Genomic DNA, 16,467 nt, shown 5'->3' with positions numbered 1-16,467 from the left:
TATTATTATCTTTTTTTTTCTTTTTCTTCTTTTTTTTTTTCCTTTTCTTTTTTTTTTCTTTTTCTTTTTCTTCTTTTTCTTCTTTTCTTTTTCTTTTTCTTTTCTTTTTCTTCTTCTTCTTCTTCTTTTTCCTGGTTCTTCCCAGGCCGAACAGGGGACGGTGGGGGTTCTCCGGCCTTGACCGACCGTTCGGGCCACGGCCGCCACGGCGGAGGCCGGCGACCGATGGGAATCACTCCCCCGGTCACGGAGGAGGGTGGCCGGTGATCAATTCCGATCGCCGGCGCCGGAAACTTCAAGGAAAAGAGACCCAAAAATAGAGGTCCCTTTCCCGATCGGAAATCGGTGACTTTTGTCGCCGGCAGCCGCGCACAATTGCACGGGGAGGAAGAAGAAGAAAGAGGAGAAGAAGAGGGGAAACTTACCTTAACCTCCGGTGACCTCGCCGGCGAGAAAACACGGCGAGAACCCGAACGATATCCGCGGCTTCGATTTCAGAAAAACGGAGAGAAAGAGAGAGGGAGGAGGTCGATCTTCAGTCTAAAGGGGAAGGGGTCTTCTTATAGAGAGTCCTAGGACTCCGAAGGGTCCTAGGATTCCTGATTCGCTTGGGTTTCGCCGGAGAAGAAGACTCCTACCGGGAGTCTTCTTCCCGATTGCTCTGTTTTTTTTTTTTTTTTTTTTTTGGCTGGGCTGGGCTTGGTTGGGCTGATTTTGGGCTATAACATTCTTCACCCCTAAAAAGAAATTTCGTCTTCGAAATTTTTCATACCTGTCACCATTGCATTGGAAGCCTGTGGATTCTGTTGAGTAAGCGCATAAACTCTTCCCTGGGTTTTAAAAATCTGTCCGCCACCCTTATGTTGTCCTTCATGGGTTCTTTTGCCAGCTTGATTTTCAGTATTTAGCGGGCAGCTAGCAATTTTATGATCCTTCTGACCACATTTGAAACAAGCACCGGTATTCCAATAGCAATCCTTGTCTGCATGATTTTTGCCACATCTGGAGCACGGCTCACCATCAATCTGTTGAGTCTTATTGTCTACTGCTCCCTTAGCTGATCTTTTGATGTTTTTATTATTCTGCCCTTGTGTATCATTTGATTGTGCTCTCTTTCTTTGCTTTCTTTCCCTTTCCATGCGTTCTTCATTGACTTCCCTTTCAATTATCAGTGATTTGTTTACCACATCTGCATAAGTTGTCAATTCATAGGGAACCACTTGTTTTCGAATCTCAGTTCTCAGTCCCATCTCAAACTTGTGAACACGTTCTTGCTCACCATCCACTAATCTCGGAGCAAATTTGGCTAACTCTGTAAATTTTGCTTCATATTCAGTCACACTCATACCCTTTTGCTTCAAATAAATAAACTCTTGCTCTTTCTGGATCCTTATACTCCGAGGAAAATACTGATCATAGAATGCAATATGAAACCTTTCCCAGGTAAGTATTTTGCCGTCTTGTTCATGCTTGCGCTGTAGTCGCTGACACCAGTTGTATGCTTCTCCTTGTAGTAAATAAGCTGCATATCGAATCTTTTCTTCATCAAGACACTCTTGGACAGCGAAAGCCTTCTCCATCTCCATTATCCAGTTATTAGCCTCCAAAGGTTCGGTAGTTCCCTTGAAAGCTGGAGGAGCAAGCTTTTTAAATTCTGAAATGTTGTTCCGTTGTACTGGTTGCTCTCCATGTTGTGGTGGTGGATGCTGATGTTGTTGTGTATCTCGTTGTATCTGCTGTTGTTCAAATATTTGCTGCTGCATTTGTTGTTGCGCTTGTACCATCCTGATTAGGGTCTGCATTAACTGAGCCATATCTGGTTCTTGACGTGCTCTCGAAGTACTCCCATTAGGATCTACAACTCCCTCCTCCTGAGGGGTGCCACTGGTCAGATGGGGAGTGCCACCATCCCGTGGTTGTGATGTCTCTCTTGCAATTCCTTGAGTAGTTCTTGTCATTCTACGGGGAGGCATGATAACCTTGTAGTAGTAAAACCTTATTAGATTCATTTATCTATTTGTTAGGATGGGTTTATTATGATGTTCATACTCTAACGTCCCAATATTCCTAATGTTTACCCACCTACACTCATACTATGTCAAATTCTATGTGTCATAATTTATCCACTTATGCTCTGATACCATATTAATTGTCACGCCCCCGACCCGAGATTTGAATCGAGGGTCATGGCAACCGCCGCATACTTATAGAATACTTTTCCCATAAGCATGCAAGGCATCTCATCACGATATCAATGCATCGCAGCGGAATAAAATCAAATAATTATTATTCAACTGTAATTCAAGTAATTAAATCAAATGTCTTACATCCAATAAATTTTTCCACTAACAATAAAATAATAAATCTAAGTTTAATGAAGTTGACAATGTTAAATCTCGCCTCTAAAAGCTCTGTCCTAATATTTCTTCCCACGCTCGAAATTAATTATCTGAATCTGAAAAATAGAAAGAAAGGTAATGAGCTAGACAGCCCAGTAAGTAACAAATATCTCAACCAGATATTTCAGATATTATATAATTTTCAAGAATAATGTTGCAAATAAACATAAAAATATATTCCATGTGATTTAATACAAATCAAATATTTTTAAATATTCATAAATCCGATTCGATTCAAAACACTCGAAACTCAACAGCCTCGACTATGACCAACGTTTAACCCCCATTGGCGGGGTCCACAAAATACCAGCGCACAACCCCCACTGGTAGGGTCCAGAAATACCAGCACACAACCCCCACTGGCAGGGTCCACAAATACCAGCGCACAACCCCCACTGGTAGGGTCCACAAAGTACCAACGTATAATCCCCATTGGCGGGGCCCACTGAAACATAGTTAGGCTGAGAGCATAAATTCGATCTATATCAAAAACTTAGTACCACAATATATATCATAATCTTTCACTAAATATGTGCATAAATCGATATACCATAACATTTCAAAAGCACTTTTCTTTCAAAACATAATTCCATAAATCATGCATAAATTCAGAGAATAATTATTTATTTTTAGAATAAATATGGAATATCTCGAGAAGATGATTCATTACTTACCTTTTACGGAGCACTGAACGAATGGATCGACTAACTTCTAGTAGATTCTTCCGCGTCTATTATCCAAAATTATATTTTTACATTAATTTAATTCAAAATTAAATCTAACAAATCCCAAAATTAAAATCTCGCTTAAAATCAGACTCATCTCTAAACTCGATCAGAATCATCAGATGAAGCCTTCCCCTATGCTAATCTTAGAAGGATAACTTTAGAGAGAGAAATCCATCAAGAGAGAGAAAAACAAGCTAGAGAGAGAAAATCCTAGAGAGAGAAAGTAGAGAGAGAAAGTTTAATTCCAGAGAGAGAAAGTTAGAGTTCAGACTGAAAAGAAGAGAGAGAAGAGAGAGAAACTCTCTCTCTCATCAATTTCAATTTTTTATTTATTTACTTATTTATTTACTTACTTATATATATATATACATATATATATTTATTTATTTATTTATTTTTATTATTATTATCTTTTTTTTTCTTTTTCTTCTTCTTTTTTTTTCCTTTTCTTTTTTTTTTCTTTTTCTTTTTCTTTTTTTTCTTCTTTTCTTTTTCTTTTTCTTTTCTTTTTCTTCTTCTTCTTCTTCTTTTTCCTGGTTCTTCCCAGGCCGAACAGGGGACGGTGGGGGTTCTCCGGCCTTGACCGGCCGTTCGGGCAACGGCCACCGCGGCGGAGGCCGACGACCGACGGGAATCACTCCCCCGGTCACGGAGGAGGGTGGCCGGCGATCAATTCCGATCGCCGGCGCCGGAAACTTCAAGGAAAAGAGACCCAAAAACAGAGGTCCCTTTCCCGATCGGAAATCGATGACTTTTATCGCCGGCAGCCGCGCACAATTGCATGGGGAGGAAGAAGAAGAAAGAGGAGAAGAAGAGGGGAAACTTACCTTAACCTCCGGTGACCTCGCCGGCGAGAAAACACGACGAGAACCCGAACGATATCCGCGGCTTCGATTTGAGAAAAATGGAGAGAAAGAGAGAGGGAGGAGGTCGATCTTCAGTCTAAAGGGGAAGGGGTCTTCTTATAGAGAGTCCTAGGACTCCGAAGGGTCCTAGGATTCCTGATTGTTGCCCAGCTATGCAACCCAAGAGGGGGGGTGAATTGGGTTTCTAAAAATTTTAAGCCCAACAGATAACTTATGAAGAACAAAACAATGGCTTTAAATCAATATTAATTACCTAAAGCAGTATTGCAAGGATATAATAAAGAAATAAGATAAAGCGATAAAGCACACCACAAACACAAGGATTTATAGTGGTTCGGTGCTAACCTTGCACCTACATCCACTCCCCAAGATCCCACTTGGAATTTTAATCCACTATCCTTTGTATTCAACCCGAATACAAAACGTCGGAAACTCCGACACTAGCTATCCCAAGCTAGAATACAAGACGTCGGAAACTCCGACACTAGCTATCCCAAGCTAGATCACTTGTTTCCCGGGTACAAGTAAACCCAAAACACTCCGATTTCAGGTTCGGATCAACCTTTCCTTGTTTTGGAAATCCTCCAAACACAAGAACAAAAACTCACAAAGAGTTAAAAATTTAGAGCACAGATTAATACAATAACAGCTCCTTAAATGAGCAAATATAACAATAAAAGCTTTACTCAAATGAAGAACCCCTTTTTCAAATTTTCTCAAAGTGGATGAACGCTTGAATGCTTGAGAAGAGGTTGATTGTTGATTGAAGATCTCTTGAAAGCTTTGAACAATCTCTAGATCAAGGTTGAAACAATAGGCATGAAGAATTCTCTCCTTGAAAGATCTTGCTTTTCTCTTTAACAATCTCTCTGCTATATTGTGGATCCTCTCTCTTTTTCTCTTTGGATTTTTCGTTGATCTCAGGCTTTTTCTTGCAAATTTCGGATCCTTTCTTCTATTCTTCTCTTCTTCTCTACTGTTTTGATTTCACGTTTGATCCGCTATTTAATCTGTAATTTCTTTCACCATTTAAAGCATTTTGTAGCATTAGAAGCAAGAGAAAATAATTTAGGTAGATAAAGAGCCGTTAGAGGATTTTTAGGAAGCATAAATGGCAATTAAAATGGGCAAAAAAATAGCCGTTGCTGACAATTCCCGTCGCAGGGGTCGACTCATGAGTCGACTCATGCTTCAGGGGTCGACTCATGAGTCGACCTCTGTTGCAAAAACCAGAGAATGCGTTTCTGGAAATTCTTGGCTCAAATTAGCAGGGGTCAACTCATGAGTCGACTCATGCCTTGTGGGTCGACTCATGAGTCGACTCACAGGTCGTGCCAAGCCAGAAAACTAGCGTGCCAAGGAGAATTTTTGCGTGCCAATCAGCTCACAGTGCCATGAGTGACTCATGAGTCGACTCATGCACTTCAAACCTTCATAACTTCAAAAATATAAGTCCAAACACAATGAAATTTTCATCAATAGATTTTAAATCATTTGTTCTACCAAATGGTACTATCAAATCAGGATTTTAGTAAAATTATGATTTTGCCCTTGAAGAGCATAAGGACTTTTTCATTTTAAAATTATTTGTATCCCTTCAATCTGCTTTGTGATCATCAAAATCAATCTAGGAGCAACAATCTCCCCCTTTTTGATGATGACAAAACATTTGAACAAAAATACTTATGTTAATGCATTAATTTCAAAAGAATCCATTATAGGTGTATATGCTTGAAAAGAGTATGATTCTTTTGGCATGTAATATAAATGCAAAAATAGTTTGTCCATTTTCTTAAAGATTTGAAAAGGGTATTAGATCATTTTGAGTTCAAGATATATCAGAGCAAGAGAAGATAAATAACTTTTTCTATGTATCAGAGTAAGAAAAATAATTATATCAGAAAAGATTTTACAAGTATCAGAGCAAGAAAATTTTATAATATATCAGAGAAAATTTCACACTGTATTAGAGCAAATTTCAGAGTAAATTTCTCATTGTATCAGAACAAATTTCAGAGAAAATTTCACACTGTATCAGAACAAATGTTATAATATATAAGAGAAACTTTCTCACACTGTATCGGATCAAATGTTATAATTTATCAGAGAAACCTTCACACTGTATCGGATTAAATTTTATCATGTATCAGAGCAAGTTAAAAGAAATTGTAGGATGTATCAGAGTAAAACAAATTTCTTAAGATGTATCAAGGTGAGTAAAATTTTAAAAGCAAGTTTGAATTTTGAAATATATCAGAGCATATAAAAAAAAACTTATTTGCATTGTACTCATGATTTTGCTTTTGATGGATGACTTTTTGTTTAAGTTCTGTCTGATACCAAATTTTGATACCAAAATTTCTCAAAGTTTTGTTTAATCTTTCAATCCTTATTTTTGTCTAATTTCTCCAATATTTGTTTAATTTCTTCAATATTTGTTTTAATTTCTCCAATATTTGTTTTATTTCTTCAATATTTATTTTAATTTCTCCAATATTTATTTTTGTTTAATTTCTCCAATATTTGTTTAATTTCTTCAATATTTATTTTAATTTCTCCAATATTTGTTTTAATTTCTCCAATCTTTGTTTTTGTTTAATTTCTCCCCCTTTTTCTCATAATTTAGGATTTTGCTTTTTGTCTAATTTTAATTTTTGTTTTTATTTAATTTCTCCCCCTTTTTGACATCATCAAACATAGTTAACTCTTTCTTTTCTTTTTCTGAAATATTCTTTAATTTCTTCTTCTTTAGAGTTTTTCACAGATGTTTGCTCCCCCTTAATATAGCAATTATCAACAGCAAACAACAACAAGGAGAAGACAATATTTCAACAAGAAGAAAATATATAACCAAAATATAATCATTACAAAGAGGTAGAAATATAGGTAAAAGATGATTCCATTAATATCATAATTGTTTCAATACATAAAATTCAACCGGCTAAATGTCAATACATGGCCCCAAGGTATAGATCCTAGAACAAGATACTAACTCCTAGGACCTAGTAAAGATCAAGATAAGTCAATGATCGGAGTCATCAGATATAGGGTGAGGAGATGATGGATCAGAAGTGCGTCCTCTACCCCGTCTGCCTCTGCCATGAGTAGGAGGGCGAGATGAACTGGGTGGCTGAGAATGCTGAGATGCTAGGGCTGATACCATGAGTCTAATAGAATCAAGTACGTTCAGTGCTCTGGAAACAGATTGAAGTAGAGCAGTGAACTGGGTGGTAGCATGCTCACTCGATCCTCGGATCTCTTTCCTCAGTAGCTCATATCCACCTTCTAGTGCTCCTCTGAGCCTGCCAGCCTCTGCAGTGAGGTCTGTGACCTCAATAGTAGACTCCTGTGGCTGGGGATGGGCCAATGCAAGGACTTGCCCCTGCAAGTCAAGAACTCTGCCAGTAAGTCTCCAGACTGTATCCTCAAGCTGCTGTATCCTGACGGACTGATCTGAAATCATCTGAAATATAGTGGAGATGTGGGGAGTAATGGTCTGATCAGAAGAAGTAGCTCCAGGTACAAAAGAAGTACTACTCCACTGGTTAGACAGCAAAGAAGCCACACGCTGTGAAATATGCTCGATCTGATCGTCAGCCAGTCTGAACTCTGATGGAGGTGCTCTGCTCTCTGACTGATACACTGGTGTGGGCATCCTAGTAAACTCTGAAGGGCCAGCCTCAGTATCAGGAATGAACTGTGTATCTGGTGATGCTGCCCTGAAGTCATGTACAGGAGAAGATGGACCTTCTTCTTCTACTCTGCCTTCAGTTCTGTCTTCAGTTCTTTCCTCAGCTCTCTCCTCAGCTCTTTCATCAGAGCCCTTGATCCAACCACCAACAGTCTTTGTAATTCCCATTCGGTGCAGGCTGTGTTGGTTGAAAGTGTCCACATGTGAGAGCTTGGTAGGTGTCTCCCCCTCACAGCTAACTCCAAACCTCCTAAAAACTCTAGTAAGGGCCATACCATAAGGCAAGTGTGCCTTGGATCTATTCAAAGTTTCTCTCATGGCCTCTATCATAAGTGCAGGGAGGTTCAGGGGGGTCTGAGTGATGATATGAGACATGACACATACATCTCTGCCAGATAGTAAGTCATGTCTACCACTCCTAGGAAAGAAGAGTTTTGTTACAATCTGATGCAGGACCCTCATCTCAATGGACAGTAGCTTTGCTTCCAATCTGTTTAAACTTCCTGAAAAAGCTTCTCCTAAGATAATTCTGATCCCTTCTTCTTTAATTGGGAGTTCCATATATGAGTATCCTTCACTAGGCAACTGAAGTATTTCTCCCAATATCCGAGAATCCAAGCATATGTCAATTCCCTTGACTGTTGAAGTCACTGACCCATTTCCATAATTTAGGTTCTGGTAGAACTCTCTAACTAGATCAACATAGGTGACTTCCTTAAGAGAGCAATAAAGTTCCCATCCTTGATTTTTGATCTTGGTAGCAAAAGTAAAGCCTTCTTTCTCAAAGAACCGAAAATCTATATTTTTCCCGATTTCTACTTTTCTATCAGAAAGAGGATTTACACTGGGGCTTATGGAGGATTGAGAGGGACCTTGAGCAGGTACTGAAACTGGATCGGGAACACTGGAGGACTGATCATGCCTTTTCTTTCGGACAATTTCCTCAGGCTCTCGGATTGATTTCCTTCTTTGGGAAGTTTCATCTTTGGAGCCATATCCAAAAAGTAGCAGACAAGAAGACTTGAATTCAGTGGAGGAGGGATCACAAAAGAGTAAAGAAGAATTTTGGTGGAGAAAAGAAGTGAATTTTGAATGAACGATGAAGTTCTAGGGCACGTTCCACCCGCGCCAATCACTGCGAGAAAGCACAGAAAAATCTTTTCAAGGAGGCGATTTTTGGTGGAGAGAAGGAGGGAGAATTGCCTCAGAATTGATCCTTGGATTTGGAGCAAGAAGAGTTGGAGAGGATGGCTTTCGGAAGAAAGATGATGAGAAGATGAGTCGTCTCACGAACAGGGTTTCCCGTTTAAAAACAATGAACCCGATGGAAGTTGGTGGGATTTACAAGTTTGCCATTGAGTCGACTCATGGGGGTCGACTCATGAAGTTCAGAAATTCAGGAAAAATGTAAATAAATTCCAAAAAATTCGAAATTTTGGGAGTAGGAATTTTGCTCAAAGATAAGTTTTTAGAGTGATAAATCTGAGCTTTTGGGAACAGGATAGATGTTGAAAATTGAGTTCTAAGAGTTTTTGACATCTATTCTTTGGAAATTGAGAAATTTCAGACAAATGGATCTAGAACTCCTAGATTTCTCCTAATTTCGCAGAATCTATCCTCACTAAGGGCCTTTGTAAAGATATCGGCTAATTGATTTTCAGTGCAAAATATTCAAGAATTATATTTTTGTTTTGAACATGTTCTCTTATGAAATGATGTCTTATTTCAATATGTTTAGATCTTGAGTGTTGTATTGGATTTTTAGATAGATTTATGGTACTTGTGTTATCACATTTTATTGGTGTTTCATTAAGTTTGATTCCAAAATCTTCGAGTTGTTGCTTAATCCACAAGATTTGAGCACAACAACTTCCGGCTGCAATGTATTCGGCCTCAGCCGTAGACAGTGCCACCGAATTTTGTTTCTTGCTAAACCATGAGATTAGATTTACTCCAAGAAATTGGCAAGTTCCACTTGTGCTTTTTCTATCTAATTTACATCCAGCAAAATCAGCATCAGAATATCCTAACAAATTAATTTGTGAGTCCTTAGAGTACCATAACCCTATAGTTTGTGTACCATTTAAGTATCTAAGGATTCTTTTAACAGCATTCAAATGAGATTCCTTAGGATTAGATTGATATCTTGCACATAAGCAAACACTAAACATGATATCAGGCCTACTTGCAGTTAAATACAATAATGAGCCAATTATACCTCTGTAGTATTTTAAGTCTACGCTTTTACCTTCATCATCCTTGTCAAGCTTACTTGAGGGACTCATTGGTGTGCCAATTGGTTTGCAGTTCTCCATTCCAAATCTTTTGAGTAGTTCCTTGGTGTACTTGCTTTGGGTGATGGAGATTCCCTCTTTTGATTGTTTGATTTGGAGTCCTAGAAAGAAGGTGAGTTCTCCCATCATGCTCATCTCGAACTCTCCCTGCATAAGCTTAGCAAAGTCTTGACAAAGGGATTCATTAGTAGACCCAAAAATTATGTCATCAACATAAATTTGTATAATTAGCATATCATTTTGATTTCTTTTAATAAATACGGTTGTATCTACATTGCCTCTTGAGAAACCATTATTTAGTAGAAATTTGCTTAGCCTTTCATACCATGCTCTAGGTGCTTGTTTTAGACCATATAAAGCTTTATTTAATCTAAAGACATGATTGGGAAAAGCATGATTTTCAAATCCAGGAGGTTGTTCTACATATACTTCTTCAGAAATATATCCATTTAAAAATACACTTTTAACATCCATTTGAAATAGTTTGAATTTCATAAAGCAAGCATAAGCAAGTAGAAGTCTAATGGCTTCTAATCTAGCAACAGGTGCAAAGGTTTCATCAAAATCAATTCCTTCTTCTAGATTATATCCCTTAGCAACCAGTCTTGCTTTATTTCTAATTACATTTCCATGCTCATCTAACTTGTTTCTAAAGACCCATTTTGTGCCAATTATTGAATAATCTTTAGGTCTTGTTACTAAGGTCCAAACATTATTTCTTTCAAATTGATTAAGTTCTTCTTGCATAGCATTAATCCAATTATGATCATTTTCAGCTTCTTCAAAAGTTTTAGGTTCAAGTTGAGATACAAAAGCACAATGATTAAGTACATCTCTAAGTGAAGAACGTGTTTTTACCCCATGCATAGGATCACCGATAATTAACTCCTTAGGGTGGCTGTGAACATACCTCCATTCCTTGGGTAATTCATTTGTACCTTGAGGTTGTTCTTGAATTTCTTCACCTCTTTCATTTTGTTCGTCTTCTTGATCCTTGTCTTCTGGAGTTGCTGAATCTTTCAGAGTGATCTCCTTCATACCTTCTATTAGTGGATCTGCATCATCAACACCCTCATTCTTCCTTGAAGGAAGATCGTTAGATTCATCAAAGACAACATGTATGGACTCCTCAACTACTAAAGTTCTTTTGTTGAACACTCTAAATGCTTTACTAGTGGAGGAGTAACCTAGAAGGATTGCTTCATCTGATTTTACATCAAATTTACGAAGTTTTTCTTTGCCATTATTTAATACAAAACATTGGCAACCAAAAATATGAAAATATGCAATATTTGGTTTTCTTCCTTTCCAAAGTTCATAGGGGGTTTTCTTTAAAAATTGTCTAATTAAAGCATGATTTAAAATGTAACATGCTGTGTTAATAGCTTCTGCCCAAAAATATCTTGGAAGGTTGCTTTCACAAAGCATGGTACGGGCCATTTCTTCTAAGGTTCTATTTTTCCTTTCAACTACCCCATTTTGTTGAGGTGTCTTAGGAGCAGAGAAGTTATGGCCAATTCCATTTTCATCACAAAAATTTTCAAAGTCTTGATTTTCAAATTCTGTTCCATGATCACTTCTAATATTTTGAATTGAAAACCCTTTTTCATTAGTGACTTTTCGATGAAATTTAGTGAAAATTTGAAAAGTTTCATTTTTGTGAGCTAAAAAGAAAACCCAAGTAAAACGAGAGTAATCATCAATTATTACAAATCCATATCGTTTTCCTCCTAGACTAGTGGTTCTAGTTGGTCCAAATAAATCCATATGTAAGAGCTCTAAAGGTCTAGAAGTTGAAATAGTATTTTCGGATTTAAATGAAACTCTAGTTTGTTTGCCTAATTGGCATGCATCACAAATTCTATCCTTTTCAAAATTCAGTTTTGGCAAATCGAGAACTAAATCCATTTTAATTAATTTTGAAAGAGAATGCATGCTAATATGTGCAAGTCTACGATGCCACAGCCAACTAGTCTCATTTATTTTAGCACTTAAGGAAACTAGGCATTGCATGTCTAATTTAGTTAAATCATTCAAGTCTACCATATAAACATTGCCATGCCTATGTCCTATAAATTTAATGCCATCATTAATAGGACTTGTCACAATGCAAACAGATGATTCAAAACTTACTTTATACCCTTTATCACAGAATTGACTAATGCTAAGTAAGTTATGCTTTAAACCTTTAACTAGTAAAACATTCTCAATGTATTTGGAGGGAGTGATACCAATGTTACCTATCCCGATAATCTTTCCTTTGCCATTGTCTCCAAAGGTGACCATCCCTCCATCCTTAGCATCAAGCGTGATGAATTGTGATTCATCACCAGTCATGTGTCTCGAGCATCCGCTGTCAAGATACCATTTCCTGTTTCCTTCTTGGGATGCTAGACACACCTGCAAGCACAGATCAAGTTTCTGTCTTAGGTACCCAAGCTTTCTTGGGTCCTTTCAGGTTAGTTAGAATGGTTCCTTTTGGAACCCATATTTTCTTTGTGTTTGCATATTTGTTAATAAGACATGTGTATGATTTATGTCCTATTCTTCCACATTTAAAACAAGTAATATTTGTAGACTTTTTGCTTGAATAATTTGCATAAATATCCTTCAGAAATTTTTGTTTCTTCAGGGGTTTATAACCAAGTCCAGCCTTATCATATATAGCTTTCTGATTATCAAGGATCATATTTAGCTTGTTTGAACTTAAGGTGAACTTATCTACTATAGATTTCAGCTTGTTCATTTCATCCTTTAAGTTTTGATTTTCTTGAATCAAGGTGAATTTTTCAATTGAAAGATTTTCAGCTTGTTTCACTAAGGACTGATTTTCCAATTTCAGCTCTTTGTTTTTCTTCCCTAGTTTCTTTAATTCATCAATTGAATCATAGAATGCTTCATGCAATTCCTCAAAAGTAAATTCACTAGTGGATTCAGAAGTTACCTCATTTTTATGTGCCATCAGGCACAGATTGGCTTGTTCTGTTGAGGTTTCCTCGTCGGAGCTTGAGTCATCACTCGCACTCCAGGTCGCCATCATTGCCTTCTTTTTGAACTTCTTTGGACCTTTCTTCAATTGTGGACATTCGGATCTGAAATGTCCTGGCTTCTTGCACTCGTAGCATATAGGGGTTTGATCTTTCTCCTTTTCTTTACTTTGATCCCCTTTTGTGAATTTCTTTCTCATCCCCTGTTTCCTTTTTCTTAGAAACTTCTTAAATTTTCGGGTGATGAGAGCCATTTCTTCATCCTGATCTTCATCTTCAGAGTCATCCGTTTCATAATCAGGCGAAGTTGTGGATTTGAGGGCAATGGTTCTTTTCTTTTTGACTTCATCCTCTTGATGTTGCTTCATGCTAAGTTCATGAGTCATCAAGGATCCAAGAAGCTCTTCTAGAGGTAGAGTGTTCAAGTCCTTTGCTTCTTGGATGGCAGTCACCTTGGCTTCCCAAGTTCTTGGCAGTGACCTGAGAATCTTCCTTACAAGTTCACTATTAGTATAAGATTTGCCAAGACTCTTTAAACCATTGATTATATCAGTAAAACGAGTAAACATAGCAGTTATGGACTCATCATGCTCTATTTTGAACAATTCATATTTATGTACAAGCATGTTTATTTTAGACTCTTTTACTTGATTTGTTCCCTCATGGGTGACTTCTAACCTATTCCATATTTTTTTAACAGATGCACAAGTAGAAATGCGATTAAATTCACTAGCATCTAGTGCACAATAAAGAACATTCATGGCTTTGGCATTTAATTGTGCCAATTTCTTGTCAACCTCATCCCATTCTTTCTCGGGTTTGGTTGACTCCTCACCATCTATAATCTTGGTGGGTGTGTGAGGACCATTCACTATGATACTCCACATATCATAGTCGAGTGCTTGTATGAAAATCTTCATCCGAGCTTTCCAATAGGTGTAATTAGACCCATTGAAAAGTGGAGGTCGGTTTGTTGATTGCCCCTCGGCTAGAGAAGTTCCAACATGGGTTGCCATAGATCTTTGGCTCTTTGATTGTTAGATCAAAGAAGGGCTAGAGCACCGGCTCTGATACCACTTGTTGCCCAGCTATGCAACCCAAGAGGGGGGGGGAATTGGGTTTCTAAAAATTTTAAGCCCAACAGATAACTTATGAAGAACAAAACAATGGCTTTAAATCAATATTAATTACCTAAAGCAGTATTGCAAGGATATAATAAAGAAATAAGATAAAGCGATAAAGCACACCACAAACACAAGGATTTATAGTGGTTCGGTGCTAACCTTGCACCTACATCCACTCCCCAAGATCCCACTTGGGAATTTTAATCCACTATCCTTTGTATTCAACCCGAATACAAAATGTCGGAAACTCCGACACTAGCTATCCCAAGCTAGAATACAAGACGTCGGAAACTCCGACACTAGCTATCCCAAGCTAGATCACTTGTTTCCCGGGTACAAGTAAACCCAAAACACTCCGATTTCAGGTTCGGATCAACCTTTCCTTGTTTTGGAAATCCTCCAAACACAAGAACAAAAACTCACAAAGAGTTAGAAAATTTAGAGCACAGATTAATACAATAACAGCTCCTTAAATGAGCAAATATAACAATAAAAGCTTTACTCAAATGAAGAACCCCTTTTTCAGATTTTCTCAAAGTGGATGAACGCTTGAATGCTTGAGAAGAGGTTGATTGTTGATTGAAGATCTCTTGAAAGCTTTGAACAATCTCTAGATCAAGGTTGAAACAATAGGCGTGAAGAATTCTCTCCTTGAAAGATCTTGCTTTTCTCTTTAACAATCTCTCTGCTATATTGTGGATCCTCTCTCTTTTTCTCTTTGGATTTTTCGTTGATCTCAGACTTTTTCTTGCAAATTTCGGATCCTTTCTTCTATTCTTCTCTTCTTCTCTACTGTTTTGATTTCACGTTTGATCCGCTATTTAATCTGCAATTTTTTTCACCATTTAAAGCATTTTGTAGCATTAGAAGCAAGAGAAAATAATTTAGGTAGATAAAGAGCCGTTAGAGGATTTTTAGGAAGCATAAATGGCAATTAAAACGGGCAAAAAAATAGCCGTTGCTGACAATTCCCGTCGCAGGGGTCGACTCATGAGTCGACTCATGCTTCAGGGGTTGACTCATGAGTCGACCTCTGTTGCAAAAACCAGAGAATGCGTTTCTGGAAATTCTTGGCTCAAATTAGCAGGGGTCGACTCATGAGTCGACTCATGCCTTGTGGGTCGACTCATGAGTCGACTCACAGGTCGTGCCAAGCCAGAAAACTAGCGTGCCAAGGAGAATTTTTGCGTGCCAATCAGCTCACAGTGCCATGAGTTGACTCATGAGTCGACTCATGCACTTCAAACCTTCATAACTTCAAAAATATAAGTCCAAACACAATGAAATTTTCACCAATAGATTTCAAATCATTTGTTCTACCAAATGGTACTATCAAATCAGGATTTTAGTGAAATTATGATTTTGCCCTTGAAGAGCATAAGGACTTTTTCATTTTAAAATTATTTGTATCCCTTCAATCTGCTTTGTGATCATCAAAATCAATCTAGGAGCAACACTGATTCGCTTGGGTTTCGCCGGAGAAGAAGACTCCTACCGGGAGTCTTCTTCCCGGTTGCTCTGTTTTTTTTTTTTTTGGCTGGGCTGGGCTTGGTTGGGCTGATTTTGGGCTATAACAATATTCTTTATATCCAAGTTAATTTATAGTACTTTGATTAATATAGTCAAGGATTTCTGGACATTAGGGTTTCTGATGCATCGGGTGTTTTGAATAAATATTTTAAACACCTATTCCTTTCGCTGCACCATCAAATCCAATAGTGGTGTCAGAGCCTATCTTGATCTATATAATTAAAGGTTAAATTATTATCTTGATTGTGATCAAGCATGAGTTTTTGATTTGGTTCAAGTCGGGTCAAGGGTTGAACCCGATTGAACATCCAAACCCTAGTATGTCTTAGAGACATATTTTAGTTGAATGTATGATGTATGTATAGAATCTTTCTTAGTAACTTAGTCCTCAAATTAGGGTTCATCACCAAGCTGTCCGATCATAAGAGTAAGTAGGATTCAGAGACCCTCTCTTCCTATTCCATAGGGCACTCTTATGGCATGTAGGGGTGCCACTGTGATGTCCCAAGAAGAAGAACCGTGAAAAGAATTTTTTGTATTCATGGATGTTATTAGAACTTTATGCATATGTAATATGCTTGAGATGCTTTGTTATAATCATGTTGTATGATTATATTTTCATATCTTAAAGATATGTTGGATACTATGATTAGTTGTTATGATTGTTAAGATACAACTATAATAGTACATCATTATTGAATTAAGATATGCATGAGATCATTAAAGTCCTCATAAAAATTATATTAAGTAATAGTATTGTAAACTAGTAGCTGATCTATTTCTTGAATCAATTAATCAATTGATGTCTAAGAAGTGTTTCAAGTGCGGTGGTTATCTAATTGGTTCCA

The sequence above is a fragment of the Elaeis guineensis genome, chromosome 8 (assembly GCF_000442705.2).
Source record: "Elaeis guineensis isolate ETL-2024a chromosome 8, EG11, whole genome shotgun sequence".
NCBI classification, from domain to species: domain Eukaryota; kingdom Viridiplantae; phylum Streptophyta; class Magnoliopsida; order Arecales; family Arecaceae; genus Elaeis; species Elaeis guineensis.
The sequence above is the reverse complement of the archived record's forward strand: the minus strand, read 5'-3'. Positions refer to the sequence as shown.